The sequence below is a fragment of the Danio rerio genome, chromosome 3 (genome assembly GCF_052040795.2).
Source record: "Danio rerio strain M-AB ecotype USA chromosome 3, GRCz13ab, whole genome shotgun sequence".
Lineage (NCBI taxonomy): Eukaryota > Metazoa > Chordata > Actinopteri > Cypriniformes > Danionidae > Danio > Danio rerio.
The window spans coordinates 60197501-60211760 of NC_141023.1; the positions used below are offsets into that span (position 1 = coordinate 60197501).

The 14260-nt window shown below is 39.0% G+C and overlaps 1 protein-coding gene across 8 annotated transcripts in view; it reads right to left on the bottom strand.

The window, feature by feature from the left end:
• The window catches only part of cep112 (centrosomal protein 112), a 349706-nt gene that overhangs the window by 26538 nt on the left and 308908 nt on the right, over nucleotides 1–14260 (bottom strand). The gene's annotated exons all lie outside the window — the stretch shown is intronic.

The following is a 14260-nucleotide window of genomic DNA, read 5'->3' on the forward strand; positions in this document are numbered from 1 at the left end:
CTTTATCTCCAATACACATACATTTGTCAAAAGTGTTAGGTTAACTTAATCACTTTGTGTTGGGACAACATTAATTAATTATGTGGAACCCTGCAGTTTTTACAGTGCAAGAAAGTACTGTAAAACCCAATAAGTCAAGACAACTTAAACTGTTTGAGGAAACCGATTGCTACAAACCATTTGAGTTAAAAACTAATCTACATGAGTACTGTGAACTTACTCCATTTGAGTAAACAAAGTAATCTGAGAACAGTAAAACCCAATAAATGAAGAAATCTCACACCAAGGACTTCTGTTAAACCCAATAAGTTAAGGCAACTCAAACCATTTAAAGAAACTGATTGCAACAAGCCATTTGAGTTAAAAACTAATCTATATCAGTACTGTGAACTTACTTCATTTAAGTTGAAGTAATGAGGTATTTCATTAACTCATTACCTTTAACACTGTGTTATAAACTCTTTTCAAATGAGTAGAATTAACTTTCAGTCAATTTTGAGTTAACTACACTCCTTTCATTTAATAAAGTCGACCATTTGGTTTTACAATGTATGTAAAAATTTAAATAGGAACTAGAATGTTATTTTAGTCATTTGAATATATTTCCATGTATCATATTTCTATATGGCACCACAGACTTCCATAGTACTTGTTTGTCTAACATTTTTTTTTTTTGTGTTCTAAAAAAAAAAAAAAAAAAAAGGAACCTCATTATAGTTTGAGTAAATTGAGATTTAGTTTTGGATGTTGAATGATCTGTCCCTTAGCCCTACAAAAATTATAGCACTGGCTATCAAGACAGCTCAAGTTTGTCTGTTAAATGACCGTATTTGGTCCAAGGGTTCTTGAGGCCTAAAGACTCATAACAGCATGCTGTATTGCTGGACATCGCCATCCAACCCCAAAGACTTTATCTCAATTACCCTCTTCATCATACACATTCCACGCAACACAACGAGTACACACTACAGCAGACAGAGCTCTGCGTACTGTATTGAGAGGCCTGTGTGTAATTGAAGTCGACATGCCATGAATGTTTGCCTCAAAGAGTGGGAGGTAGAGGGAAAGGAAGTGGGAGAGTGGTTTTAATACATAGCTAGACAACTTCTTGAGAACAGAAGCCGTGTTGCCAGGCCTGTTCCATACAGATTCGCTTGCACAAAAGTATTCTGCATGATATCAAAGGCTGGAGCGGTGCACGGTGGCTCAGTGGTTAGCACTTGCCTCACAGCAAGAAGGTCGCTGGTTTGAGTCCTGGCTGGACCAGTTGGCATTACTGTGTGGAGTTTGCATGTTCTCCCCGTGTTCGATGTGGGTTTCCTCCGGGTGCTCCGGTTCCCCCACAGTGCAAAGACATATGGTAGAGGTGAATTGGGTAAACAAAATTGGCCGTACTGTATGAGTGTGTGTGTGAATGCAAGAGTGTATGGGTCTGCATAAAGTAGTTAACAATAGTTGACGATCCATTCCGCTATGGTGACCCCTGCTAAACATGGGACTAAACCGAAGGAACCAAAGACTATAGAGTCCACAAAAAATCTCACTCAGAATGATTAAAATTAAAAATGTTTGTCACATCTGACCTCATGAATTATCTTTCCTTTTAAACTGGAGAAACGTATTTGAAAAACAACCAATGTTTATTTGTTAGTGAAATATATGCGTCCTAATAGTGTTTTTAGTAATGTGGCACATATTTATGTCTTTCAACATTTCAAAAAATGTGTTTTAGGGTTTTGTGACCCATTTTCAACCATGTTTTAATGGATGTTGTTTTGTATTTTGCCCCGTTTCCACTGAGTGGTACGGTATGGTTAGGTACGCTTTTATGGCCATTTTCACTGTCAAAAGGTGTAACGAACCGAACTGTACCACTTTTTCGGCACCTTTTCGAAAGGGTACAAAAACACGAGAAAGGGTACCAAAATGTGGAGCTACACGAGCAGCTGAACCCTGATTGGTTACAGAGATACGTCATGAGCTCCTGTAGAGCTAGCCAGAATGAAAACAAAGGAACCGCCATATTTTAAACACACAGCCGAGACATTACACCGTGAAACTAAATGTATATAATAACGAGCCATGGATGACCCAAACTCAAACAAACCTTGTCGTTGTCTTGAAATACAGACACAAAGCCAAGAAGAACAAAATCTGCCGTGTCCTGTTGTTTTACGAGGCCGTCTAAAAGTGATCGGTTTTCACTTTCTTCCGGAAGCTCGCGATCGCATCTATATTTGATTTAACAAACTTCTTGAGCTGATGATAATAACGTGTGCGTGATCATTGAAATGTCTTTGTCATCTGATCCTTTTAGAAAGAAAAGGACAAACGCAAACAAACAAAGAAGAAGCCAGAAAAAAAAAAAAACAGGAGCAAATTGTTTCAGAAACCTGAATCACAAACAAACTGCCATGTTTATCATCACCTTTTGGACTATGAACTCAGAATAACAGAATTATTCTCTAACAGAGCTTACATGTGCTATTGAAAATTACAGACACAGATGAGAGGTTTGCGCTGACTGTGGGCTATGTTGCGTGTTGTTTTTGAACCTAAATAAGGACTAAATGTCTGTTGTGTGTAGTTTGTCTGTAAATGGTAACATATCGGAGACTGTGAGAGTCTGTATGTGTTCATATATGTTGCATTTAATGATTTATTTCATATAATCGCAGACATTACAGTAGGCTATTTTGCACTGTCATTGATCTGCAGTTATAACCTAAGTATGTTCATAGAAAAGTTAGTAATAAACATTTATACAGAACTATTTATGTGTATAAATCATCTGTTTTGTGTGAAGTGCTTCTCATATGATATGTGAACAACCTGTGCAGCTTTACTGTAGACATTTATTCGAGTGAGAATGACGTAGAATGAAACTTTCTGTCATACACCACATCCACCAAAAGGGTACCCTTGGTAGTGGAAACGCAAGCCTGATAAAGGTGACTTGTACCGACCCGTACCGTACTGTACCAGTCAGTGGAAACGGGCCATTTGTGGCCATCTGCGAGGCAATGGCCTCATTTGCTGTTCTCATAACAAAATACTGCTTTAAAATAAGACGAAAATAAATTACAGAAGAATACATATCATGCATCTCTACCAGCATCATCACTATATAAATACATTTATTGGAAGACTTTTTAAACGGCAAAGTTTTGATATGACATAAACAGTTCCAGGGGTTTCTGTAGCTCAACTGGTAGAGCAGCAGGAGGTTTGTTTACATCGCTAAACACAGGCAATGCTGATTACTGTCTTAGTAAACATCACTAAGCTCACATATTAAAGCAGTACAACTCCACCGCAGGCAAAATAAATGGCTTTTCAATAAAACTGGGCTGTCTATGCAGTAGAAAGGTGAAAACATGTTCAAAATCTGTGCTACCTGACCACAGAAAAACTTTTGGCCAATTAGGTAAGTTATTTAGAGAAGATGTCTTTAAGATTTTGTTTAATTTTGTGAGTGGGTTTCAAAACAAATCTCTCAAAATTTGCACATCAAACAGAGAGGCAATTTTTTTAATTTATTTGTCGCGCATTGCAAGATTGGAAATTATTCTCGGTTTGCATTTACAAGTAGTGCACACGCTGTTATCCAATTGAGGATGTATTCAGCGCAGTGTTTCCACAGGTGGTTTGTCAAGCCCGCTTACCTGGGTGAGGCACACTTCATAAAAGCAGTGTTTTCACAGGACTCGACACTTCTAAACACCAATCACAGAGCTTGCGCTACATGTTGTTATGACTTGTAGCAACTTTTTTGAGAGGTTCACGTTCACAGCGAGGGCTATGCGACCGAGCGAAGGCTGCACTTGAGCATACACGTGCGCTTGATGCAGAAGTATAAATTAGCCTTGCAACCTAAAAATTTCCGATCTAACTATTAAACTATACTTTTAAATATTCCTGGCTGTGGCATAAACGATAGAAAGACACCCAGTATATACTCTGTGACAAACTACGCATTCTTTCAGCATTTTTTTTCAATACATCCTGACAGGTTTGTGCAATCACATCTGAAACACTGGGCCACTCTGAGGGTAAGAATTTACGCTCAATCTACTAATAAACTGAAGATTTCACAACTGAAAGTCTTGATATTCATTTTATTTCTTTTTTTATTTAAAGGGCACATAGTTTACCCCCATTTTATGATTTAATATTAATATTATGGTTCTTCTGAGTCTGCCAGTTTAGGTTCAGTTCAACACACAGTTTAGATGTTTTTATTATAATGTGTTAAAAAGTAGGGCGAGGCAGTAGGTAGTGCTGTCGCCTCACAGCAAGAAGGTCGCTGGTTCGAACCTCGGCTCAGTTGGCATTTCTGTGTGGAGTTTGCATGTTCTCCCTGCCTTCGTGTGGGTTTCCACCGTGTGCTCCGGTTTCCCCCACAGTCCAAAGACATGCAGTACTGGTGAATTGGGTAGGCTAAATTGTAAATTGTAAATCCGTAACGTATGAGTGTGTGTGTGTGAAAGTGTGTGTGGATGTTTCCCAAAGATGGGTTGCAGCTGGAAGGGCATCTGCTGTGTAAAAACTTGCTGGATAAGTTGGCGGTTGATTCCGCTGTGGCGACCCCAGATTAATAAAGGGACTAAGCCGACAAGAAAATGAATGAATGAATGTTAAAAAGTGTCATGTTGGGGGCGTTTACACAGTTTTAGGGGCGTGTTGCTTCACAGCTTCCCGCCCAATGTAACAAGGAGGCGGAGCCAAGAGCTCCCACGCTCTGTGTTTGCAATAGACAGGCTGACAGACAGAGAGAGAAGCTAATCTAAGCTAGGATGAGCATTCAGCCGTACATGTTCGACCCGGACAAAGACCAAGCAGAGAGTACAAAATCATTTGTGTCTTTGTATAGTCTCAGTGTACAAGTACACCGAGACTGATAACCACACACACTGAATTAACTTTGACTGAGGCACCGAATGCACCGTGACACGGCACACCAGTCACTTAGTGAAGCGGCAGAAACATGAAGTGTCCCGAATTGTTGCACCACGCATTCCAGAATTCAAACACAAGACACCACCAGGGCAAACACAACAGCGCCGCAGCCGCCGAGCCGCTGGCCCGAAGCTCCGCCGCGTGCACCCCGACAGAAACCCAGGCCCAGAACTCCGAAATGCACTGCGCCACGCGAAAGGTACAAGCAATAATTCCGATTAGAGCGATAATGTGGAGAATATTGATCTTGTGTTGACCCCAATGAGCAAAAAATAGATCAAGGGTGTTCCTTTAGTGATGTCGCTTTGACTCACATGCTGAAAATGGCGGACGTGCAACAAGAAACTGAGGATATGATCGTGATGCGAGGCTGTCAATCAATATTGGTGGGCGGGGGGACCGCTATCCTATGTAAAGTTGTGGTCGGTTTGAAAACCGCTCCAATTGGTCCACCTTTTTATGTTGTTAAATTGAAAACAAAAGGACTGTGTGTGTTTATATCACCCCAATATGACAGTCTATACACTATACTTACACCTGTTTGTCCAAACAGCTTGAAAAGTAGATTTTTCACCATAGGTGCCCTTTAAAATACGTTTTCTTTGTTTTTTAATAAGCCAATCTCTCTATTCCAAAAAACTGAGCAGCAGTCTCCTTTCCACACCATTCTCACTTAAAATGACACTATTTTATCTATATATAGTCTTTAGATTGTGTCTGCATTTGACTTTGCACCATGCAGGATGTGTCACTCGCTGGGGTTTTTGACAGCTGCCAGCTGAAAGCGGCAAGACCTCAGCGCTTTGAAGGTTCAAATAAAGTTTGTCATGTCGTCAGGAGCTTGATGTATGCTAATGAAGGGGTGGAGGGGAGAGAAGGAGTGCACAAGCGTTTAAAAAAAACACACGCTAAAGTGACAAAAACATTGTCACAGTCACAAGGGTAGATCAAAAACCGGCAGCGCTCACAAAGTTTTGCATCTCAAAATTGGAGCTTCTGGAGTGATCTCTGAATAGCAGGCAAACCGAAAAAGGAGCGTTTTCAAGAAGCAGCGAGCATTGTGAGCAGAAATTAGAGGCTGGAGGAGCCTCTTTATGAAGTTATAAGGCAGGAGTATGATTTATGAAGTGCCTCTTCAGTGGAGTGGGGCTCCGCAGTAGCACCGGCGCAGTAATGGGAAGCTAATGGAAAATGACGGCACTTACATTACGGTGCGCTGGTCCTCGAGTGGTTTAGCCATCCTTTTTGTGGAAATCGAAAGACCTTGTCACTAGCAAACAATAATAGTAAGCATACTTAGTATTGTTAATACTAAATACACTTTGTGCACAACGTTTTTCTCAGTATAAACTACATTAACAAGAAAAACAGGAACAGGAGCTGACTGAGAGGTAGTAGCTAGGGTAGTTAGGATTTGGGTGGGGGTTCCTTTTTTATATATCATGAGGTAAAAAGGTATTTAATTATATATGAATGTAACGATTCACTGTGAGCTGGTTAAAAGTTGATTCAAAGGTGACAAAAGCAGTCGGGATATTAAACATTTACGACATGTTTTGAACCAGCGGTGAGCATTGTGTTTACTGCAAACTCATTTAACAGGACTGCTTGTGCTTAGACAGAACTGTGTGTAGGTATAATGTGTACACAGTCATTTAGAGTGATATAAAAACATTCATTCATACATTCTTCTTCAGCTTAGTTTTCCCACTACAATCGATCCTTGACCTCATCAAGATGGAGCCTCGGATGGCCGCCTAGGTGTGGAGCTCTCCAGTGTTTGCACTTTTTGTTAGTCTGTCCTGTTTTAAGCCTGGTTTATACTTCTGCGTCAAGTGACCGGCGTAACCAACGAAGCATGCAACGCGTGTAGCTGTGCATTTATACTTCTGCGCGCTGTCTCTGTTGGTCTGCATTAACACGTCCAAAACGCTAGTTGGCAGTTAGGTGTTAATGTGTCTCTGTGTTGAGTTTCTTCACCTGTGTTTTGTTCTTTCTGAACGCTTCCGGGATGTACAAGTGGCTAAAACTCGCTCATTTTGAGGCAGGAACCAGCAGACGTGCAAAAACTATGAGGTAAACACAAAACAAAACTTTCCATCAGGAGCTCGGGACTCCACACTTGTAAACAATCACTCCATTGGGCTCGCGCCACTCTCGGCCCCGCCCAGACTCGTCAGCGCTACCAAGCCGACCATTCACAGAGCTTGCGCTACGCGTCGTTGCGACGTGTAGTTACATTTTTTGAGGGGTGCACGTCAGCGACGCCGACGGCCACATTGTAAAGCTATGCGTCAGCGCCGTAGCATACGCGTGCGCTTGACGCAGAAGTATAAATCAGCCTTTATGTTTATCAAACACAATCAATTACTTCTTTCCTCAGGCCATCTACCTCATGAACAGTTAAATATCCCCAAACTGTGCAATAAATATCTGCAATACTTTCTCATACGTACTTGTACCAGCACCTTATATCTATATACAATGCAATACTTTCTACATTCACTTTTGTACACATCACCTTATAACCTGTATATTTATAACATCAAACATACGATTCGACATCCAGATTTCTTGAATAACTACATCTCTGTTTAATGTTTATCATCTTTTTTTCATATTTATTTTGTGTTGTCACTTGTCAATTCATGTACACTGGAAGCTTCTGTAGCCAAAACAAATTCCTTGTGTTTGTAAAGCACACTTGGCAATAAAACTGATTCTGATTGTAATACTTAGTCTCTATTTCAGAGGTTTTCGCCACAGTGGAATAAACCACCAACTGGGCCCACATATGAAAAAAATAAAGGATTAAAATGTTACAAAAACTATTATTCGTTCTTTCGTTAGTTCATTCATTCGTTCCTTCGTTCCTTCATTTTCTTTTCGGCTTAGTCCCTTTAATAATCTGAGGTCGCCACAGTAGAATGAACCGCCAACTTTTCCAGCATATGGTTTACGCAGCTGATGCCCTTCTGGCTGCAACACATCTCAGGGAAACATCCATAAACACTTATACACTACAGACAATTTAGCCTACCCAATTCACCTATAGAGCATGTCTTTGGACTGTGGGGGAAACCGGAGCACCCTGAGGAAACCCACGCGAACACAGGGAGAACACGCAAACTCCACACAGAAACGCCAACTGATCCAGCTGAGACTCGAAACAGCAACCTTCTTGCTGTGAGGTGACAGCACTACCTACTGCGCCAGGGTGTTACCCCAAAACTATTATTTTCTTTATAAATATTAAAAAAACAACAACCTCCATGCCTTCTTCATGACTGGGCTTTTTTTTCAATTTATTCATGACAATCTGCATTTGTATACTGTTAATATTATATTTATTATAAACTTATTTATATTTGTTTTAATAAAAACTAGTTTAGATTTGTCCATTTGTCGGGTTTAGGAGATGTATGCATCACCATATGGGGCATACGAATAGGATTTGGTTTTGACCACATTCTGTTATTATTGTTCATTTATTCATTTGCTGGAAATTAGAACTGATTTTAGAAATAGTTTTAAATCAAATCTTTGTGCGTATTAAACTAAATGAAATATGTAGGCTAATGGATGTCTTCTGTAAAGCGAGTACAACACCAATCCATTATTCCACGAAAGTAAAGGAGTAAAGAGTAAAAGTAAAGAGAAAGTAAAGAGGCCGAAAGGAGGAGTCTTGTTCTTTATTCTCGCATTGTTGATGGTCTGTTTAACTGTTTTCTTGCAAGAAGCGTTCAGTTTTTCCACGTACAAAGTCTACCATGCAAATAGCAAATGCGCCATGGCATGACACAATTGACTCTTAAAGAGATTTGGAGATGAGACTCTCTGATTGGTTTAAGGCACGTTATTCTCAAAACACACCCATAACTCATTAAGAAAATAAGCACAATCCTGTTAGACCATGCGCCAGGGCACAGAGCACATTTTTCCATCCTTAAAATAGCAAAAGTGAATTTAGACAGCCCTTTAATGCTTTTACACCAAAAGCTTCAGACTTTGCGCTTAGATCATTAAACTAGAGCACTTAGTTTGTTTACTCATTTTATTAGCATTATTATTATTTTAATTTGATTTAAACGAATTAATTATTTTATATTAATTCATTTAGAATTTGTATTAAAATTGTACAATTTAATTTTATTAAAATTTAGTATTGTTATTAGGCAAAATATATATTGTAACACAAATAAATGTGCAACGTTTTAAAAATGATAAAAGGTGACTTGTTTATTTTAAAAATGTTTCAACTCATTTTGTGTTTTTTATTGTATTGTAAGATTATTATTGTAAATCAAATCAAACCTTTAGATGAGTGAATCTTTACATTCCCATTTGTTTATAAAAAATGTAGGAAAGTGTAATTTTTTTCAATTCAAATTCACTGACAAGATTCAAGATTCTATTCCATTAAAATTAGTTTTCAATTACCCAACACAGCTATAGCAGATGAGGACAGTATCAGAAGCCCTCTTTTAATTCAGTGAATCGTTTTCACAAACTGTGATTTCCATGAATATTACAGTTCATTCTCTATGATATGTTTCCACTTTTGTCACAGAAATGCTATTTTTCTACTTTATTTTCTTTTACAAATGGATTGAACCATAATGCAAGAAAAAAAATAAAAATAATATAAAAAAATGGGTTTGTGGCAATTTCCGCTCAACACTAACATTTACCCAGCTTCTGCTTCTGAGCACAAAAAAGGTGGGTAATCATTTTGGCAACCATCACTTTGATACAGAAATGAAGCGTGCCATGTTTTAACAAAAGTTTGAAAGCTGAAACCATAATTTCTGACATTGATCAAAATCCCATGCTTGCATCAAAAGCTTAGCTTCACCATCACCGGCAAAGAAAGGAGATTGGGCAGATTAGGAGTCAACGCCGGCACTGCAGTCATCTCCACACTTAGCATGCAACGAGGAGCTCCTGTTTAACTAACATGTCAAATCCATCCTAATATGAAAATAACACCTTGCTGCGCCTCAGGAGGAAACCTCTCGGAGGACTCCGTAACTTAACTGTTTCGAAGGCTTTGTGTCTGTAATCGTCTCATCCTGCACGCCAGCGAGACTGCGCAAAAAACACGCCGCTACCATGCTGACATTTCATGCCAAGCAGGCGTGGAGGGGCCCGGAGCAACCGAGCGAGGAACATCTGTTTGAAGTCTGGGCAAAAAGAGGGCTGTTTTTGCATGCCGAGGATTGCATTACAAAGACATGTCTTGGAAGATAAACTGGGGCAATATCACTGCGCTGAAAAGAGAGCAGGCCTCTCAGCCTTTATTTCCACATATCGTCCCTCTCTCGTGAACACATACGCAGCGCTCTGAGGGTTTATGAGGCGGGGGTAGATGTTCTTTGCAGGCGCTCGGTCTCTTAAGCAGGTCTGCGATCGCATTCCAAAGTGGAGGTCTTGTCTTCAGGCGAAATCAAATCAAAATGGACAAAACAGTATGAAACTACTGTCGTTGTGTCACCCTCATATCATAGATTTTCACCAATGACACATCTGTCAGTCTTTAATGGCTTCTTTTGTCCTTTAAGTGTTAGTATTAAATATCTATCTAAGAAAACATAATCTGAGATGACAGTAATCACTATTCCTGATGTATAAATAGCAATTTTTATCACAATCCTAACACCCTGATTTGTTTTAACTCTTAAAACGTAAAATATGTGGCAAATTTTGTTTTTCTAATTTACTTTAAAAGCTTTTTTCAATCATGAGGCTCATTTGACCAATAATCATTTTGGATATTTGTTGCAAATATACAGTTGAAGAAAAAATTACCTTCTTATGATTAGACTTCTGTTCAAAATTAAATTCTTTTTAAATATTAACGTTATAATGAATTTAAGAATATTGAGGAGTTATTAAGGAATATTACGAAATATTATATATATATATATATATATATATATATATATATATATATATATATATATACAGGCATTACAGGCATGGCAAAGAAAAGGGCCATTCGATCCGCAAGCGAAGCCGCAGAGAAGGCCACAAGGTGGTTGTGGATTAAGAGGGCAGATCCGTGGACTGCTGTTGGGACACAAGTGGGGACTTGATCAACCCCGGCTGGGTCAACTGGGTGAGAGTGTATGATGTTGAGAGACCACTGATGATGTGTCCCAAATGCATGCATGAGATGTTTATTGCATTTTATATATATATATATATATATATATATATATATATATATATATATATATATATATATATATATATATAAATTATGCAAGAAACATATTAGTCCCTTATTTATCAGGGGTCACCACAATGGAATGAACCACTAACTATTCCAGCATATGTTTTATGCAGTGGATGCCCTTTCAGCCGTAATCCAGTACTGGATAACACCCATACACTCTTGCATTCACACACACACACACACACACTCAAACACTACAGTCAATTGTGTTAACCTAATTCACCCATAGTCCTATAGTGCATGTCTTTGGACTGTGGGGGAAACCCCAAACCCAAACACCAGCACCCAAACAAAACCCATGCAAACACACAGAAATGGCAGCTGGCCCAGCTAGGACTCAAACCAGTGAGCTTCTTGCTGTGAGGCGAGAAGTGCTCTTGCAGTGCTAACCACTGAGCCACCATAAATAAATAAATAGATATCACTATATACACTCACTGGCCGCTTTAGGTACACCTGTACAACTGCTTGTTAACTCAAATTTGTAATCAGCCAATCACAAGGCAGCAACTCAACGCATGTACCTCTGACATTTATTTTGGTGTGCTCCGGATTGTTGAAGTGAGAGTGAGCACCACAATGAGAGCAAAAGAGCTGTCTGTGGCCTTCAGGAAAAAAAAAATGTAGCAGCCTATGAGTCTAGTAAGGGATTTAAAATGATCTAAAAATTATTTGAAATCAGCCATTCCACTGTCTGTAAAGTAGTCTACAAATGGAGCAGTCTGGTCATCCCAGCAAGTTCACCCAGAGAGCAGAACGCAAGATGTAAGAAGAGGTCTCCAAAAACTTGAAAATGTCTTGAATGTGAACTACAGCAGGCTCTGACTATTGTTGATGTAAAAAAAAGTCTCTACAATCAGAAAGACTGCATGATAGGTGTGCAAGGAGGAAACCTTTGCTAGAGATTTTCCAGAGAGAATATTGACGAAGGACTTCTGGAATAATCTTCTCAGGACAAATGAGTCCAAAACTAAACTATTTGAAAACCAGAACAGATGACATGTTAGGCGTAGACCACAGTATTCTAAGAAGCTCATACTAACTGTGATGCACAGAGGTGAAAGTGGAAGTGTCATGGTTTGAGGCTGCTTTGGTGAACCTGGTCAGCTCACCATCATAGAATCCACCACGAATTCTATAGTGTATTTGAGAATACTTGAGGGACATGTTAGACCATCTAAAGCTGAAGCAGAACTGGACCATGCAACAAGACAACGACCCAAAGCATACAGGTAAATCAATCAAGGACTGACTGAAAACTAAAAAATCCTGGCCGAGACTCTGGCTTGAGTCCTGGCCAAGTCAAAGCCCTGATATAAATCCCATTGAGATGCTGCAGGGTGTACATGCAAGAAACCCCTCAGACATTTCACAGATGAAAGAATTCTGCATAGAAGAGAGGGCTACATATATACACAGACAAAAAGCTCTATTTTGATGGTCCATGCGCAGAGCACAAAACGCAGGGTGCAAACGCTTTCAGGGCGTGTCAGAACGCATTTTTGCTAATTTAAGGATGGGAAAATCAGCTTTGCGCCATGGCGCATGGTCTAAAAGGGTTGAGTTTATTTTCTTAATGAGTTATAGGTGTGTTTTGAGAATAAACCAATCAGAGTCTCATATTTTTAGCAGCGTCGCGCCATAAGCGCATTTTGACGTAAAGTAAGTTCACTTTCGCTTTTGCTCTCGTGGATAGGGAAACCTTTACGCACAGACAATAATTAGCCTATAAATAATTAATTTTGTTTTTTAAGCACAAAGATTTGTTTCAAAACTATTTCTAAATTCAGTTCTAATTTCCAGCAAACTAATAAATTAACAATAATAATGAAGTGAGGTCAAAATACTGAGTTATTTCCAAATACACCTGCTGTGCCCCATATGGTCTAAAACCTGACAGGTGGACAAATCTAAGCTTGTTTTTAATAAAACAAATATAAATATGGATATAATAAACAATACTGCTAATAATAATAACATTATACAAAAGCTAATTGAATGAACTGAAAAAGCCTCCCGAGATGAAGAAAGTAAGGCTGTGGTTTTTAAATTCATGTAGGCTAGAAATTAATATGTTTTGTAATATTTTAATCATTTATATTTATATCCTTATATATATATATATATATATATATATATATATATATATATATATATATATATATATATATATATATATATATATATATATCCTTAATATATTATATCTATTTCATATGTAAAGATCTGCGTATTGCTCTACATCTTGTGTGTAGTGTGTAAGCCAGGCGCACTTTGCGCCAGACAATAGACCGACTTTGTTCTGGTCGAAAGAACAGACTATTTACAGTTTCTCAAAATAGCAATGCGCCAAAACACGCCTGCTTTTTTAGACCAGAACGCCTATGGGTGCACATATGAGCGCAAATGCATTTTCTATTTAAACAGTGTGGCACAATGCCTCAAAATGACCCTTGCGCCGAGCTGAAAGTACCAAAAGACTATTGCGCCACGCCTTGCGACACATTGCGCCAGATGTGAAAGACCCTAAAGACTTCTGCTTGTTCATCATAACTAGGTTTCGTCTAGCCCTGGTTGTGTCCAAAATAGCATATATTTTGAGAAGTGCATTGCGTGAGTGCAAAAAACCTAAAAAGCAAATGACATTAAATGTGAGAGAGAGGGCTTTAAAAATCATTCAAAGTCAATGGTGGAGGAATAGGGCATAGGGGATAGGGTATAACTCCAAATAAAACGCACACAGCCTTCAAACTACAGGTTTAGCTCCAACCACACAAGTCTGCCAAGCTGTTTGTAAATTTCAGGGAAAAAAAAAACAATCATTGAACTATGTTTGTAATGATGGAACTTGTGACCTTAGATGGTTTTAAGAAACGCAACCCTGTCTGGTGTGGTGATCTCTGACAAATATTGCCATCATCAAGTCATCTGGTCTTTGTCTGTCATAACACAGTCTGACCACTAATCTACTGACTCTCAGTCAGATAAAAGACATCATCGGGGCTCTTCCACAGAACGAGATGCCAACGTGTGCAGCTGTTCCCCTCCAGAGCCCGGCTGTAG